The sequence below is a fragment of the Cetorhinus maximus genome, chromosome 9 (genome assembly GCF_964194155.1).
Source record: "Cetorhinus maximus chromosome 9, sCetMax3.hap1.1, whole genome shotgun sequence".
NCBI classification, from domain to species: domain Eukaryota; kingdom Metazoa; phylum Chordata; class Chondrichthyes; order Lamniformes; family Cetorhinidae; genus Cetorhinus; species Cetorhinus maximus.
Genome location: NC_135887.1, coordinates 111,639,633 through 111,656,177, shown reverse-complemented (window position 1 = coordinate 111,656,177; position 16,545 = coordinate 111,639,633). Strand labels below are relative to the sequence as shown.

The 16,545-nt window shown below is 44.4% G+C and overlaps 1 protein-coding gene across 7 annotated transcripts in view; it reads right to left on the bottom strand.

Annotated features, from left to right (window-relative positions):
- The window catches only part of LOC144684936 (F-actin-monooxygenase MICAL2-like), a 257,207-nt gene extending 248,913 nt beyond the window's left edge, over window positions 1–8,294 (bottom strand). For 3 of the 7 annotated variants that reach the window (XM_078549363.1, XM_078549361.1, XM_078549366.1), the window contains exon 1: window positions 8,026–8,294. The gene's annotated coding sequence lies outside the window, so the exon portion shown is untranslated. The remainder of the gene's footprint in view (window positions 1–8,025) is intronic. The other 4 variants (XM_078549371.1, XM_078549369.1, XM_078549367.1 and 1 more) reach the window with 3 other exon arrangements.
- Between the last annotated feature and the right edge of the window lie 8,251 nt (window positions 8,295–16,545).

Sequence of the window (16,545 nt, the reverse complement as noted above, 5' to 3'; positions counted from 1 at the left end):
TTCCAGAGGATTTCCCTCCATTGGTGACTACAACAACAACTTGCTTTATAAAGCATCTTTAATGTGGTAAAGCATCCAAAGGCATTTCACAGGTAACTCAAGTCAAAATTTGACACTGATTCACATGTTGCATTTATGCAGCGAGTGATTAAGATCCGGGGCTTACTGCCTTAGATTGTGGTGTAGGCAGTTTCAATAGTGACTTTCCAAAGTGAATTGGATAATTACCTAAAGAGAGAGCTTTTGCAGGGCTGCAGGAAAAAGGCATGGGAGTTGGACTAGCTGAGTTCCTCTTGCAGAGTGCCAGCATGGAAACGATGGGCCAAATGGCCTGCTTCTGTGCTGTAAGACCTGATGACTCCTAATCTGCATATTTAAAGGGGTCCAGTGCCTGAAACAGGCAGGGCTCTGGGTCTCTTTGTTGCTGCTAACTGGGCGACGCCACTTTGTGGCTGTTTCATACCAGCCTTTGTTGCCGGGAGGTAGAAGTGAAAATTGATCCCCTGTGCGTGAAGATGTACCTCTCAACATCGCTTGCCTTGCCCCAGTTTATCAGCTTCTCCCTGCAGTTGTGGTTTAGCTTGGGATAGAGCTCTGGAATAAACCTTTCTAATCCACTCAATATCATATATCAGACCCATCCTGTTGGCCTTCTCTCAGGCCTAATGATCACCAATAAATGTGTTACCGGTTTAAGTTAACAAAACAATAGATTTGTTGATATTAATTCTGCCTGACACAGGTTTTCCTCGATATAAGTTGTTTCAAATGAAGGGACTGAGTAATATTTGGTAAACAATGGTTTCATTCTGTGACAGAGAACTTCACCGGCTGTAAATCCTGAGGTTGTGGAAGATGCTATACAAGTGCAAGTTTTATTCTTTCTGTCCTATTTTGCACAAGGAACAGTGTGCAGATGTTAAAGATTTGTTTAACAGTTTAGGAGTCGTAACAGTTAAGAGCCACAGCAAAGGTAAAAAGCTCTTTGGGTTCAGCGACTCTGGTGTCTGGTTAATATCAGCTGACTCCGTCTTGGGATCCCTTCAGGGAAAAAAAATCATTTCTAATTTTAAACAGTTATACTTGGCTTCAGTTTTAAAAGGAAATTTCTGTCAATTTCTCGAAAGTTTATTAAAATCTATTCTCTCTTCAAATTACTGCTAAGTGGTTTACTTTATCTTTTATTACCTCACATTAGTCATGATGTAATATGATGCTGGGAGACTGACACCAATTCATAAATTATAAATGTTTCCCAGCGGAATTGTAAACGCAATTATGTTTGAGAACCCGAAATGAATACTGTTGGATTGTGGAGAGGCATTCTGATCTGGCTGTCTGGAACTACACATATACACACTCACCTACACACATACAAACACGCATAGACTCATACACTCTGCGCGCACACGCACACACGGCACAGCTAGTGAAAAAGTATTAGCAAAACTTTAAGGGACTACAAGCTGACAAATCCCCAGGACCTGATGGCAGACATCCTAGGGTTTTAAAAGAGCCACCTGCAGAGAAAGTAGATGCACTGGTTATGATTTTCCAAAATTCCCTAGGGCAGGATTTTATTTTTCACTGGTGTTCCCACTCCCTCCATCGAAAAAGCCAAGAGTGAATCTGCCCCGCACTCACTTTAGTGCTCCTAATTCTTATGTTCTTGGAGTATAATGTGGGGAAAGTGTGAGGTTATTCACTTTGGTCAAAAGAATAGCAAAGCGGAATATTTTTAAAAAGGCATGATACTTGTAAATGTTGCTGTTCAGAGAGACTTGGTTGTACTCGTACAAGGACCTCAGAAAGTTAGCATACAGGTACAGCAAGCAATTAGGAAGGCAAATGACATGTTGACCTTTATTACAAGGGGATTGGAGTACAAGAATAAGAAAGTCCTGCTACAATTGTATAAGGTTTTGGTGAGGCCACACCTGGAGTACTGTGTGCAGTTTTGGTCTTCAAATCTAAGGGAGGATATACTTGCCTTGGAGATGATAGAGATGACCTCATTTAACATTCATACAAGATTTTGAAGGAACTTGAGTCAGCAGGTTACCTTCCCCAAAGCGACATTAGTGAACCTGTTGGGCATTTAATGACAATCCAAAAGCTTCATGGTCACATTTATTGAACCCAGCATTTTCTTCCCAGATTTTGTAAATTGAATTCAACTTCTCAAATTTCTTATGGGGGGATCTGAACTCACTCCCTGGATTATTAATTCAGGGGGCCTTAAGATTCTCCGATGAAAGCTTGTCAACCTGAAATGTTAACTCTGTGTCTCCCTCTCTACAGATTCTGACTGGCCTGCTGAGTGTTTCCATCATTTTCTGCTTTTACCTCAGATGACTAGTCCAGTAACACAACCACTGCACTAACACATTACTTGGTTAATAATGAGTCCAAAGCAATATTTATGATAACCTCTGTAAAATTACATGTTCCAAATTGTGGATCATATTCATGCGTCAAACATTTTATGTAATGATGTGTTGGACACAATGAGTTTTACTGTGTTGCTCATTCAGGCAGTAGTCTTGGCTTTAGGGCACACAGTAAGTTTCCTACAGTACTGAAAGAGTTAAAGAAATGCCCTGCCAATGATTAACAACCTCTGAGACAATTGGTTAATCTCAATGTGGTACTAATGTCAAAGGTTGCATAGCTCCATCTGAGTCTGTGAACAGTAGAGGAGATTATTTGGTTCCAGAATCAAACTTCCAGTCAAGGTTCAGCCTTTTAAAAGCAACATGCACCTTGGCAATCCCGAGTTATACTGAAGGCTGCACCCAGGCGCAGAGAATGCGCTTGGTCTCAAAACATTCTAACTCTAGAGTGGGGACAAGACAGCACACGTTAAATATCAGGTTTGTAAAGTTCCCCGGTCAGCAGAAAATTAACCCTATGGAATCTGTGGAAATTTTGGTTCCTTCATACCTACGCTGCAACCAACAGAGAGCTGAGGTGAGCCGGGAACTGAGTCCTTGAGGAGTAGTCACTAGGAATCATTACTGGATGATAAACAACTTGGTGCTCCATATATACACACACTGTCACCGTGTGATGGAAAGTTTGAAAAGGTGATTATGGCAGGCAGATTATAGAGAAGACAATAATTCCAAACTAAAACCTTGCGGAAGATAAATGACAGATGACACCATGTCTGCCTGTTTGTGAGTGTATGCAGATGGCATGCTGTAACAATGTGAAACACTGGGAGTCACGTCATGTCACACCTAAACCATACGACTTAAAGCCACAGCCACGTTGAATTGGCACAAGATACAGAGTGGCTTTCCAGGTTTCCAGACTGGGCCTTCAAGAATCTATTGGTGCTTTGGAGGGGAATGTTAGGGTTTCCCTTTGATCATCAGCTTTCTATGTCTGCTGTCATTGTCTTTACATCTGTCCCTGGAGAACAGAGTGCAGTAGTGGAAGGATTCACAGGCTGATTAATAGTCTGACAGGCCGTAACATGAGCATTCCTTCAATGGAGGTAACTATCCATATCTCAGTCAATGGGGGTGGGGTTGGGCGGGGCGGTGGGATGGTTAGTTCTATCCCATGAGAGGAGTTTTACGGGCTCTCACAATCCATACACTGGGAGGAGGCTGCCTGCACTCACTGGACCCTGCTGGATTCAGAATTCCACTCGCTGGAACTGCCCGGAGTGGGGTTAGAACTCAGGACCTTATGACTCAGAGGCGGGAATAGCTATCACTGAGCCAAACACTCCATCATGGACCTCTCCCCATGCTTTTTCTAACAAAGCGCAGGCTGGCCTGAAGAGAGTCCGGGGCCCAGCAGATGGTTTTGGTAGCCCAGCTGTCGTGTCAGTGAGATGCACACTAACACCTAACACTAGTCTTGCTTGGAATCATGATAACGATTGTGAGAAATTAAGCATAAATAGTTCAGGTGGTGCATTAGGTGGTAGTGACATTAATTATAAAGTTTATCCCATACTTATGGAGAATCCGACCAGCTCACACTGTCTCAGGGTTGTGGAAAGTTATTTGACTTCCTTCCTGGCATATGTTCCCTATTTTGAAAACAAGCACCAGGGAATTCCCCCTCACCCTCAGGTCCACTTTAATGTGACCAAGGATTCCAGTGAGACTGCAAAATGATGACAGTGCAATCGGAAATGTCTGCTCATTTTCACTCAGGCTCACACACATTGCAATATTCAAATCCATCCATGGCCAGGTTCCTCCCAATTTCTGTAACTTCCTCTAGCCCCACTACCCCCCGAGCTTTTTAGCACTCCTCTACTTCGGGCCTCTTGCACAGCACCCCCCAACACCCCGATTTCCATCGCTCCCAATTGGTGGCCATGCGTCCAACTGCTTGGGTCCTGAGCTCTGGAATTCTCTTCCTAAACCCCTCAGTCCTCCTTTAGGATGCTCCTAAAAACCTACCTCTTTGACCAAGCTCTTTGCCACCTGCCCACCACCTTCCTTTGTGGCCGGATATTAGATGTTGTTTGATAATTGCTTTTGCGAGGTGCCTTGGGATGTTTTATTACATTAAGGATGCTATATAAGCGTAAGTTGTTATTGATTTTTTTCTCCCAGGTAATGGTCTCCAGTCGAGTGCTCCTGACACGGAGCGTTGAACTGCAGCTCCTCTCGGGAATGATCAGAATTTGCAGCTTCCCAACCGGTGGATCCTATGAGGTGCCAGTCTGTGCCAGGGTTACCCTTCTAACACATGAAAACCTACATCTCAGCAACACCATCATAAATCATAACATGTCTTTTGGATGAGGCGTTAAACCGGAGCCTCAATCGCCCTCTCAAGTGGGCATAAAGGATCCCTTGGCACTATTCTGAAGAAGGGAAAGAGAGTTCTCCCCAAGATCCTGGTCAGTATTTGTTCCGTAATAAGCATCACTGAAAACAGATTAGCTGTTCGCTATCACGGCTGCTGTTTGTGGGATCTTGCTGTGTACAAACTGGCTATCACATCTCCGCTATTACTTGTCAAATACATAGAAATTATACAGCACAGTAAACAGGCCATTCGGCCCAACAATTCTATACAAGCGTATATGCTCTACTCGAGCCTCCTCCCACCCATCTTCATCTCAACCCTATCAGTATATCCTTCCATTCCTTTCTCTCTTATGTACTTATCTAACTTCCCTTTAAAGGTATCTATGTCTTTCACTCAAACTACTCCCTGTGGTAGCCATTATCACTATTATCTGGGTAAAGAACTTTCTCCTGAATTACTTACTAGAATTACACTGTCATAATGTGGTCCACGTGCTCCATATCTCCAGTCCGCAATGTAGGTGAGACTGCGGTATTTCATAGCTCTGCCTAGCGCTCAGGTTTGACCCTGTCAGTGCCAGGGCCAGTATTGCATGTTTATCCCTCCAGTTTCCACTCCGAGTGCGCCAAAATAAATGAAAAAGCAGGTGCTTTTATTTTTCTTTTTTAAAGTGGATGTCTGTCTTTGTAGGGGGAGGAGGCTTGTAGCCACATTTGTCGAATGAATATGTGTGGGTCCAAGACAGGAGCGCATTATACCGAGGTTCCGCGCTACAGTGGGCCGCATTATATGGGGTTCTGCGCTACAGTGGGCTGCAATATACCGAGGTTCCGCGCTACAGTGGGCCGCATTATATGGGGTTCCGCGCTACAGTGGGCCGCATTATATCGAGTTCCGCGCTACAGTGGGCCGCATTATATGGGGTTCTGCGCTACAGTGGGCTGCAATATACCGAGGTTCCGCGCTACAGTGGGCCGCATTATATGGGGTTCCGCGCTACAGTGGGCCGCATTATACCGAGTTCCCTGCTACAGTGGACCGCATTATACCGAGTTCTGTGCTAAAGTGAGTTGCGTTATACTGACTTTCGGGCTACCCCTGACCGCATTATACCAAGTTCCGCACTATATCAGACTGTGTTATTCTGAGTTCCATGCTATAGCGTTATACCAAGTTCCGGGCTTTTTTGGACCATGTTATACTGAGTTCTGCACTATAGCGGGCCGTATATCCCAAGTTCTGTGCGATACCGACCTACGCGCAATAGCGGACTGTGTTATACCAGGTTCAAGGCTATCCTGGACCATGTTATACCGAGTTATGCGCTATAGTGGATTGTGTTATAGCGGGAAAACAGTGTACTAGCAACTATCTTATATTTTAGACCCTAACATTACTAAACCTTAAAAGTACTTGATTGGCAGTGAAAAGCTTTGGAACATCCTGAGGCCGCTCAGGGCACTATATTATGACAAGTTCATCCTTTCTTTCTGTAATCATATTCCTGTAGAAAAATCTAATCAGCAAAGTCAGCGGGTGCACCTTGGAGGCATTTGTGTGATAACCCTCAGCCCCATCTCTCCACTGCTTTGAGGCAGGTGTTACACAAAGACACCCCATCTGAAATATATTTGTTTGCTGTGTGTCCATCTGTGTTTGTAGGTGGAAGGATGCTGGCAATAACCTGTTTATATAAAGTGGGCTAATTCCTCTGCTAAAATACTGGGTAGAGAATCCTAACCCTGTGACCCAGCTAAACATCCCCCAACAGTAATAGCTACATGTGTTCTCTCCTCCAACAGTAACCGGCCCCATGAATGAACAAAGATACTGAGACCAAGGCAGAAGCAACATCTAGCCTGTCCTGTAGTCTGACTAACTTAAATTTCCCCTTAAATACGTTGTGCTTGTAGCTATTTTACCATCACAGTAAACATAGGGCACGTAAACTCTAAAAAGAGTTGCGAAAGGAAAACTACTGGCGGTGCTCTGACCTCTGAGTCAGAAGGTTGTGGGTTCAAGTCTTTTCCAGAGACTTGAGCATATATTCTGGGCTGACACTCCCACTGCAGTACTGAGGAAATGCTGCAGTGTCAGAGGGGCAGTACTGAGGACGTACTGAACCGTCGGAGGGTCAGTGCCGAGGACGTACTGAACCGTCGGAGGGTCAGTGCCCAGGACGTACTGAACTGTCGGAGGGTCAGTGCCCAGGACGTACTGAACTGTCGGAGGGTCAGTGCCCAGGACGTACTGAACTGTCGGAGGGTCAGTGCCCAGGACGTACTGAACCGTTGGAGGGTCAGTGCTGAGGACATACTGAATCGTCGGAGGGGCAGTGCCCAGGACGTACTGAACCGTCGGAGGGTCAGTGCCGAGGACGTACTGAACTTTAGAGGGACAATACTGAGGCCATACTGAACTGTCGGAGGGGCAGTACTGAGCGAGTGCTGTACTGTCAGAGGAAAAGTATTGAGGGAGCGCTGCACTGTCGGAGGTGCTGTCTTTCAAATAAAATGTTAAACTGAAGTCTATTCTTCCCTCTTGGTGAAGGTATAAAAGCCATGCCACTATTTTGAGTAAGAACAGGGGAGTTCCTCCATGCGTTCTGAGAAACATTTACCTTCAACAACATCAATTAGAACAGATTATCTAGTTAGCATCACGTTGCTGTTTATAAAAGCTAGTTTTACGCGAATTTGCTGATGCATTTCCTACATTACAACAGCGACAACACTCCAAAAGCACTTCATTGGCTGTGAAGTGCTGTTAGGCACCCAGAGGTTGGGAAAGGTGCTACAGAAATGCAAATTCTTTCTTCAAAAGTTTTACATGATTCCCAATGACAGTTACAGTATCGGAGTCGATTTATTTGGCATATCTCACCCCTCCCCCCCTTCCCAGTATTTATAGCTGGCAACATAAATAGCCATGCTGAGCTGTTCATTTCTGGTGTAAAAAGAAGCAAGGTAAGGTAGCTCGGAGGGTTAATTATTAAACAGCAGCTGCGCTTTACATGGTATTAAGTCTGGCTCTGAGTAACTCCATACAATACATCGGAAACCTGACACAGCCTGCAAACTCAACGCTCCTTGTAAACTTAGCTGCTCCCCAGTTTAAAGAATAAAATTGCTTTGCTAATGAATAGAGGTGGAACTGTGTGAGTTTAATTAGCCGGACTTGACTGAGTGACACTTGTTTGAACTGAACTTTAAAAGAAAAGTAGCTTGTTTTTGTACTTACATCAGCAGAGCCCCGGGGAGAGGAGGGGGGGTGGGGGGGGTTTGCTTCTTGCTATTTGCTGATCCTTTAAAGAGCAGATGTTTTTTAGCAGGTTTTTTTTTGTTAAGGCGAAGTATGTTTTAGCGCATTTCCCCCACGTTGCTGGTATCCATCTGAAGCCCTGTGGAGGAACCACAGTTCAGTCCTAATAATCACCGGTTCTGTGTGCTTCTCTCATACACAAGCAAGTTTGAAAGGCTGATCTCTCACTCTGTGTGTGTGTGTGTGTGGCTCTGGGCTGGGTTAATTGCAGAAACAGTGCCCAATCAGAAGCTAGGGAGTGTTATAACTGACATTTTCCCAGCCTCTGTCAGCAAGTTGAAAGTTATCATGAGCAGGGTGGGAGTTACATATATTTATTTATTTTTACAAAATCTTTCTGTCCTGGCCACTTGACAGCCCTGTCCGTGTACTTCTTAAGTGGAAGTTTCCAGAACCTGTCCAAGGAATTTGATTCATGAGCTTTCAATGATGTCACCACTTGTACAAATTAAACTGCCACAAGTGTTCCCTCGCCACTGCTCTACTTATCCACAACAAACGGCTTCACGCTGCCCCAGAACTCCAATGTCCTGGGGAAAAATAGAAAGGTCTCTGATAATTATTCTGTTAACTGCAGTGTGGATAATGCTGGCGCTGTTTATTTTTAAAAATTTCTGCTGTTACTTTCAAACGCTCATTCAAAGCAGATAGCCTCCAGTCAGAATGAATGGCTTCACTTCTGATTGTACCAAGAAAAGACGAGATACCTTGTCATTTGTTCCACGTCCCCTGCCAAACTTCAGCTGAAAATAAAACTCAAAACATCTGCTGATGCACAAAACAAAATGTTGTGTTTGTGTGTCCGCAATGCACGGAATTCTTTCCAAGTCCCTCCACGTCATCCTCTCTGCTGGGTGATGTGACTGGCTTTTCAAGCTGCTGTCGAGGAAGTCCCAGCACATCACTGGCATAAAGAGAGAGAGAAAAAAAAAAATGACTTGCATTTACATAGTGCCTTTCACAAACATGGGATGTCCTAAAGTGCTTTACAGCCAACGAAGTACTTTTGAAGTGTAGTCATTGTTATAATGTAGGAGGCACGGCAGTCAATTTGTACACAGCCAGTTCTCACAATCAACGAGGTGATAATGACCAGATAATCTGTTTTAGTGGTATTGGTTGAGGGATAACTATTGGCCCAAAACACCAGGCCCTGCCTGTCTCTGAAATAAGAACCAGAGGATCTTTTGTGTCCATCTGAGAGGGCAGACAGGGCACCTCGCATTTGACAATGCAGCACTCTCTCAGTACTGCGCTGGGAGTGTCAAGCTAGATTCTAGGCTCACGTTTATGGAGTGGGACTTGAACCCACAACCTTCTGACTCAGAGATGAGAGTGTTGCCCACTGAGTCACAACTGGCACCACCACTCTGCACCCTGAAGGTTAATAGAAAGATTATCAATCATGGGTTCCTGCTCCTGTTCATTATTCAATGACATCTGCTGGAATTGGACATGAGCCAATGTAGGTCGATGAGTGTAGGGGCTGATGGATCAATGGGATAACACAGAAAAAGGCCATTCATCCCATTCAGTCTCTGTCAGTCTTTACTCTGCACCTGAGCAAACAGTTCTAATCATATTTACCTGCCCTGTTCCCTTACTCCTTCAAGAACTTTCCTTCATCCATCTATCCAAACTAGATTTTTTTTTCAATATTTGTTCATGGGATGTGAGCATTGCTGGCAAGGTCCTAATTGTCCTTGAGAAGGTGGTGGTGAGCTGCCCTCTTGAACCGCTGCAGTCCATGTGGCGTAGGTACACATACAGTGCTGTTAGGAAGGGTGTTCCAGGATATTGACCCAATGACAGTGAAGAGATGAGTATTGACAGTTTCTGTCTCAACCACTAACCCTAAAAGTGAATCCCACATCCTCACAATTCTCTGTGCGAAGAAGCTTCTCCTGCCCTCTGTTTCTCGATCTCTAAACATTTAATCTTGTATTCATGGTCGCTCATTCTTGACCCCCTCAAGCACAGATTAATGTGGAGAGGGGAAAGTGATTTCATTCCATTCCTGTGTGAATGATGCTGTAAACGCTGTAAGAATATTTACCAAAACTCCATTTGCAACAGAATGATAAACCTGTTATATTTCAATGCCATTGTGTGAAACATCAAAACAAGGACAAACTACACCCTATTCTACTTCAGAAATACTGCCATGGAACCCACCTGAGGGAGGGTAGACAGGGCACCAGTTTAATGTCTCAACTGGAAGAAGGCCATTTGGCCTATCCCAGTTCAGTTCTCCCTCAGTACTGCACTGGGATTGTCAGTCTAGATTTTGGACCCAAGTCTCTGGAATGGAACCTCTAACTGCTGAAATGAGCTTGTTACCCACTGAGTCATTTGTCAGATCATTGACATTAAGGTTATAAAGTGGGAAATAATAATGTTTGATGGAATACTCTCCACTTGACTGTGTGAGTGCTGCTCCAACAACACTCAAGCTCGACACCATCCAGGATACAGAAGCCCACTATACTGGCACACCATCCACCTCCTTGAACATTCACCCCCTCCAACACTGATGCACAGTGGCTGCAGTGTGTACCATCTACAAGATGCACTGCAGGGCTCCTTCGACAGTACCTTCCAAACCCGCGACCCCTACCGCCTAGAAGGACAAGGGCAATAGACACACAAGTAAGTTCCCCTTCAAGTCACACATCTTCTTGACATGGAGCTATATCGCTGTTCTTTCACTGTTACTGGGTCAGAATCCCTAACAGCACTGGGTGTACCTATACCACATGGACTTCAGCAGTTCAAGGAGGGTGGCTCTCCACCACCTTCTCAAAGGCAATTAGGGATGGGCAATAAATGTTGGTCTTGCCAGCGGTGCTCATATGCCAAGGCTAATCTTTTCTTAAACCGTCAGATTTCGGTTGCATACAAAAAAGTGGAATTAAATCAGTCATTCCTTTTCTACATTGCGGCTTTCTTAAGTGTTCACAGGGCATAAAGTCGGGAGTGAACTATTTAGTATGGTTGGTGTTTCACATGCGGTGCCACAGGCAAAACAAATGCTAAATAAATGGATTTATTCAACAGCGTGTAAATCACTTTCAGAGAAATGTGTATAGTTTTTTTTAAATCATAATGCAACAACAAAAACATGAATAAGTATTAGAATCTGCTTTTGGTGGGAAAATAATCAGATTAAGAGGGCAAACTGAGGAGAAGCTAAGGCTTTAAATATGATTAGGTGGCAGAGATTTCCACCTTCATCACAACAAATCTCACAGGAAAAACTAAAATGGGTGCCGGATTGACGTAATACACTGAGGGATTCTTAGTCAATAAACTGTAACAGTCTTAAAAACAAAAATAATAACTCCAGGACAAATATGGTTGAAGGAAAACATCTGATGTCATCTGGGCATAAACAGTTTGTTCTTAGAATGATAGAAAGATGCAGCAGAGAAGGAGGCCATTCAGCCCATTGTGCCTGTGCCAGCTCTTTGAAAGAAGTATCAAATTATAGTCCCACTCCTCCTGCTCTGTCCTCCATAGCCTTATCATTTTTTTCATTTTCAACTATTTATCTGATTCCCCTTCTGAAGATTACTATTAAATCTGCTTCCAGCAACTTTAAGGCAGCACATTCCAGACCACAACTCACTGGCTATCTGTTACATCGGAACTGGGGGAGGCCATTCAGCCCCACAAGTCTGTTCCAGCATTCAATTAGATAATGGCTGATCTGTATCCATTTTCAGGCAAAAATTGGGGCCTATAGCTCGGTGAAAGCTCAGCCTTTGTTTCCCGTTCATTTCATTTTCGGCTTTTATTCCAGACATTGTGATTTTTAAAATGTATTTATGGTTATGAGAGTCACTGGCTAGGCCAGCATTTGTTGCCCATCCCTTGAGAAGACGGTGGTGAGCTGCCTTCTTGAACCACTGCAGTCCATGTGGTGTAGGCACACACACACTGCAGTTAGGGAGGAAGTTCCAGGATATTGACCCAGCAACAGTGAAGGAACGGTGATATGTTTCCAAGTCAGGATGGTAGGTGGTGGTGTTCCAATGCATCTGCTGCCTTTGTCCTTCTAAGTGGTAAAGGTTGTGGGTTTGGAAGTTGCTGTCAAAGGAGCTTTGGTGGGTTACTGCAGTACATCATGTGCACGCTTCTGCCACTGTGCACCAATGGTGAAGGGAGTGAATGTTTAAAATTGTGGATAGGATGCCAATCAAGCAGGTAGTTTTTACCTGGATAGTGCTGAGATTCTTGAGTATTGTTGAAGCTGCACTCATTCAGGCAAGTGCAGAATATTCAATCACACTCCTAACTTGTGCCTTGTAGATGAGGAACAGCCTTTGGAGACTCAGGAGGTGAGTTACTCACCTCAGAATTCGCAGCCTTTGACTTGCTCTTGTAGCCACAGTATTTATGGGCTGGTCCGGTTATGTTTCTGGTTAATGGGAACCCCCAAGGATGTTGATCGCGGGTGATTCAGCAGTAATGCTATTGAATGTTAAGGGGAGATGGTTAGATTCTCTCCTGCCAGAGACGGTCATTGCCTATCACTAGCGTGGTGCCATGAATGTTATTTGCCCAAGTCTGATTTTTCTTCTCTTTCGTCTGCCCCTGTCAGTTGGTAAAACACATATATCCACAGCGGGTGGAGAAAAACCGCTGCACCCCACACAGCTGCACTCCTCACTAAACAGGAAACTCCGGCAGACATTTTACCTCCTTGTTGTCACAACAGGAGGGGATGGTGCGTGCTACTCGTCTCTCGTCCCTCATTCCAGTCCTTCTACATTGTGCCATCCCACAAACGTCATGGAAATGTTATTGGGGTAAGATTGTGTGTCAGCTTCTGGAACACATGATGAATTTTCTGGCCCTTCCAGGCACCTGTGAGAAGCTCTAATCACAAACTAAAGACCTTTTTCTTTAATCCCCAGGAGTACAGCTTGTATCTTTTCTTTTCAAAACTGTCTGATGTCAGATTGACTTCACAAAGCCTGACAGAAGGTCAAAGCACCATCCCCAGTGGCAACGGTTCTGGCCTGAGTGTTATTTTAATGGATGAAACCAAAAATAGAGACAAGCAGTTAAAGGGGCAATTTTGGATATGCAAGCCAGAAATTCTTGTTTTCTTTGACAGAGCCAGTTCAAGGTGATGAAGATATCAAAGAGCGATTTACAGGAACATCCAGCCTTAACGTGGTGCTTTTAGCTGTATACTCACCCCCATTCTCAGTCCTCAACCATTGAAAACCTGCCAAATAAAAATGTCATTTAAAGGACAAGTAGCAGATAGGTTTAAGAGGAGATTTGAAAGCTGTGTTCAAACCCGTGAAGGGTTTTAGGGTCTTGGTGGAGTAAATCAGGAGAAACTGCCTCCAGTGGCAGGAGTCAGCAAACAGAGGACATAGGTTTAAGGTGATTGACAGAAGAATCACTGGCAACATGAGCAACCATTTTTTTGCACAGTGAGTTGTAATGGTCTGGAATGCACTTCCTGAAAGCAGATTCAATAGCAACATTCACAGGGAACTGGGTAAATGCTTGAAGGGACAAAAATTTACAGGATGCAGGTAAAGAGCAGGGGAGTGGGACTAACTAGACAGCTCTTTCAAAGAGCCGACTCAGGCAAGAAGGGCCGAATGGCCACCTCCTGTGCTGTACCATTCTATGATTCTAATGAAGTAGCTCTCCTGACATTATGCCAGGTATATGATCAGCACTGGGACACCACAGCTCATTAAACCCCTCAGAAGCCAGGCAAAGCCCAGTGTTAATGACAACTTGCATTTATATAATGCCTTTAATGTAGCGAGATCCTGAGGCACTTCACAGAAACGATTATCAAATAAAATTTGACACCAAGCAATATAAGAAGATATTAGGACCAGTGACCAAAAAAATCTATCTCTCTGACCAAATTTAAGGAGAAAAGAGGCCAAGAGGCTTTGTGAGGAGAATTCCAAAGCTTAGAGGTTAGGCAGACGAAGACATGGGCACCGATTGTGGAGCGATTACCTAGCAGCTTTCATGATATCAGGATGTCCCAACATGCTTCACAACCACCCTTTGTCTAGTAGCGGCTGTGAGATCTTTTACACCCACATGAGGGGGCAGATGGGCCCTCGGTCTAATATCTCATCCAAACAACAGCACATCTGACAGTGCAGCACTCCCTCAATGCTGCACTGCGAGAGTTATCTTCGATTATGTTCTCAAGTCTCTGAAGGAAGACTTGAACTCAGGGGCCAGTGGCCAAAGCACTAAGACAAACTCTTTCGAGTTATCAACAGTCACAGATTGCAACTCTTTCGAGTACAATCACAGTTCTTGGTTTCCGGGAGTGGGACATGAACCCACAACCCTCTGATTCAAAGGCGAGGGTGCTATGAACTGAGCCACAGCTGACACCTCGTAGCACTAAGACAAAGGAGAGCAGGGGAGTTCTCCCTTGGTCCCGGGCCAATTAATCCATCAATCAACATTCCATAACATACTATCTCATTGCTGTTTGTGGGCGTTTGCTGTGTACAAATTAGCTCCTGGATTTCCTACATTACAACAGTGACAGCTACTTCAAAAATATTTTATTGGCTGTAAAGCACTTTGGGACGTGCTGAGGTTGTGCAAGACATTACAGAACGCAACTGTCTCTCTTTCCCTACAATCCAGTTAAAACTTGACAAAACACTGAAAAGGGTTAATGAAAATGAGCTGCTGCTGTCGTTTTATACCCACGGCTGTAAATACCCTGCTTTGAGAAAAGTTGAGGATGAAGAGAAATTAAATCTGTTCATCCACCAACTGGTTTGCCAAGAAATGCTGAACTTGTACGAGGATTCTACTTGATCCTGATATATCATCCGTAAATAAAAACATGCCTGTAAGATTACCCTTTCAAATGTCCTGCCTTAATTAAAGGGCAGGGTTAACTGTACACGTTTTCTACCTGACATGACGCATCTGAGACATATTCTTGGATTAAGCATTCTGCAGGAGTGAGTGTAGCGTTATCTAATAAACTGATATTGACGTACATGCTCGGTCTCCGTGAAGTCAACAGGCAGTTTTGGAAAGATCAGACACAGCAGTGAGTCTCCAACTCCCTCTACTGACTGTCCATACTCACTGTTCATATCATAAAACCAGACTCCCTTAAAAACAGGAGCTGAGATCTTGTCAGTGATTTGATTATCAAGTCAATGATGAACAAATCCGTTTCACATTCCTGTTTGTCTGACTTTAACAGGAATATTAATTTAGAAAATCTGTGTCAGAATTGTGGACAAAGGAATGTTCTACAAAACTATTCATCTGCTCAAAAACCCATAGCTGTTCACAGCATTTGGCCCATTGTGTCTATGTTGGCTCTAAAGCAATCCCGAACTGATCCCACTGATCCACTTTCTCGCTTAACCCTATATCAAACCTAAACTAATCCCACTGCCCATTCTCTCCCTGTAGCCCTGTATCAATCCCAAACTAATCCCACTGCCCATTCTCTCCCTATAGCCCTGTATCAATCCCAAACTAATCCCACTGCCCACTCTCTCTCCATAGCCCTGTATCAATCCCAATCTAATCCCACTGCCCACTCTCTCCCCATAGCCCTGTATCAATTCCAAACTAATCCTACTGTCCCGCTCTCTCCCCATAGCCCTGTATCAATTCCAAACTAATCCTACTGTCCCACTCTCTCCCCGTAGCCCTGTATCAATCCCAAACTAATCCCACTGCCCACTCTCTCTCCATAGCCCTGTATCGATCCCAATCTAATCCCACTGCCCACTCTCTCCCCATAGCCCTATATCAAACCCAAATTAATCCCACTGCTCACTCTCTCCCTATAGCCCTATATCAAACCCAAATTAATCCCACTGCTCACTCTCTCTCCGTAGCCCTGTATCAGTCCCAAACTAATCCCACTGCCCTGCTCTCTACCCATAGCCCTGTATCAGTCCCAAACTAATCCCACTGCCCTGCTCTCTATCCATAGCCCTGTATCAATCCCAAACTAATCCTACTGTCCCACTCTCTCCCCATAGCCCTGTATCAATCCCAAACTAATCTCACTGTCCCACTCTCTCCCCGCTGCCCTGTATCAATCCCAAACTCATCCCACTGCCCAGGGTCTCTCCATAGCCCTGTATCAACCCCAAACTAATCCCATTTCCCTGCTCTTTCCCCAGAGCCCTGCATCATTCCCAAACTAATCCCACTGTCCAGATCTCTCTTTATAGTCCTGTATCAATCCCAAAATAATCCCACTGCCCTGCTCTCTCCCCATAGCGCTGTACCAATTCCAAACTATTCCTACTGTCCCGTGCTCTCCCCACACCCTTTAAAAATACAAAGCCTCTGCCTCAGCCTCTCACTGTGGTAAAGCATTGTGCTCCAACATGTGCTCCAACAACCTCTGTGGAAAGACATTTCTTTCTCACCTCTCTCTCTCTCTCT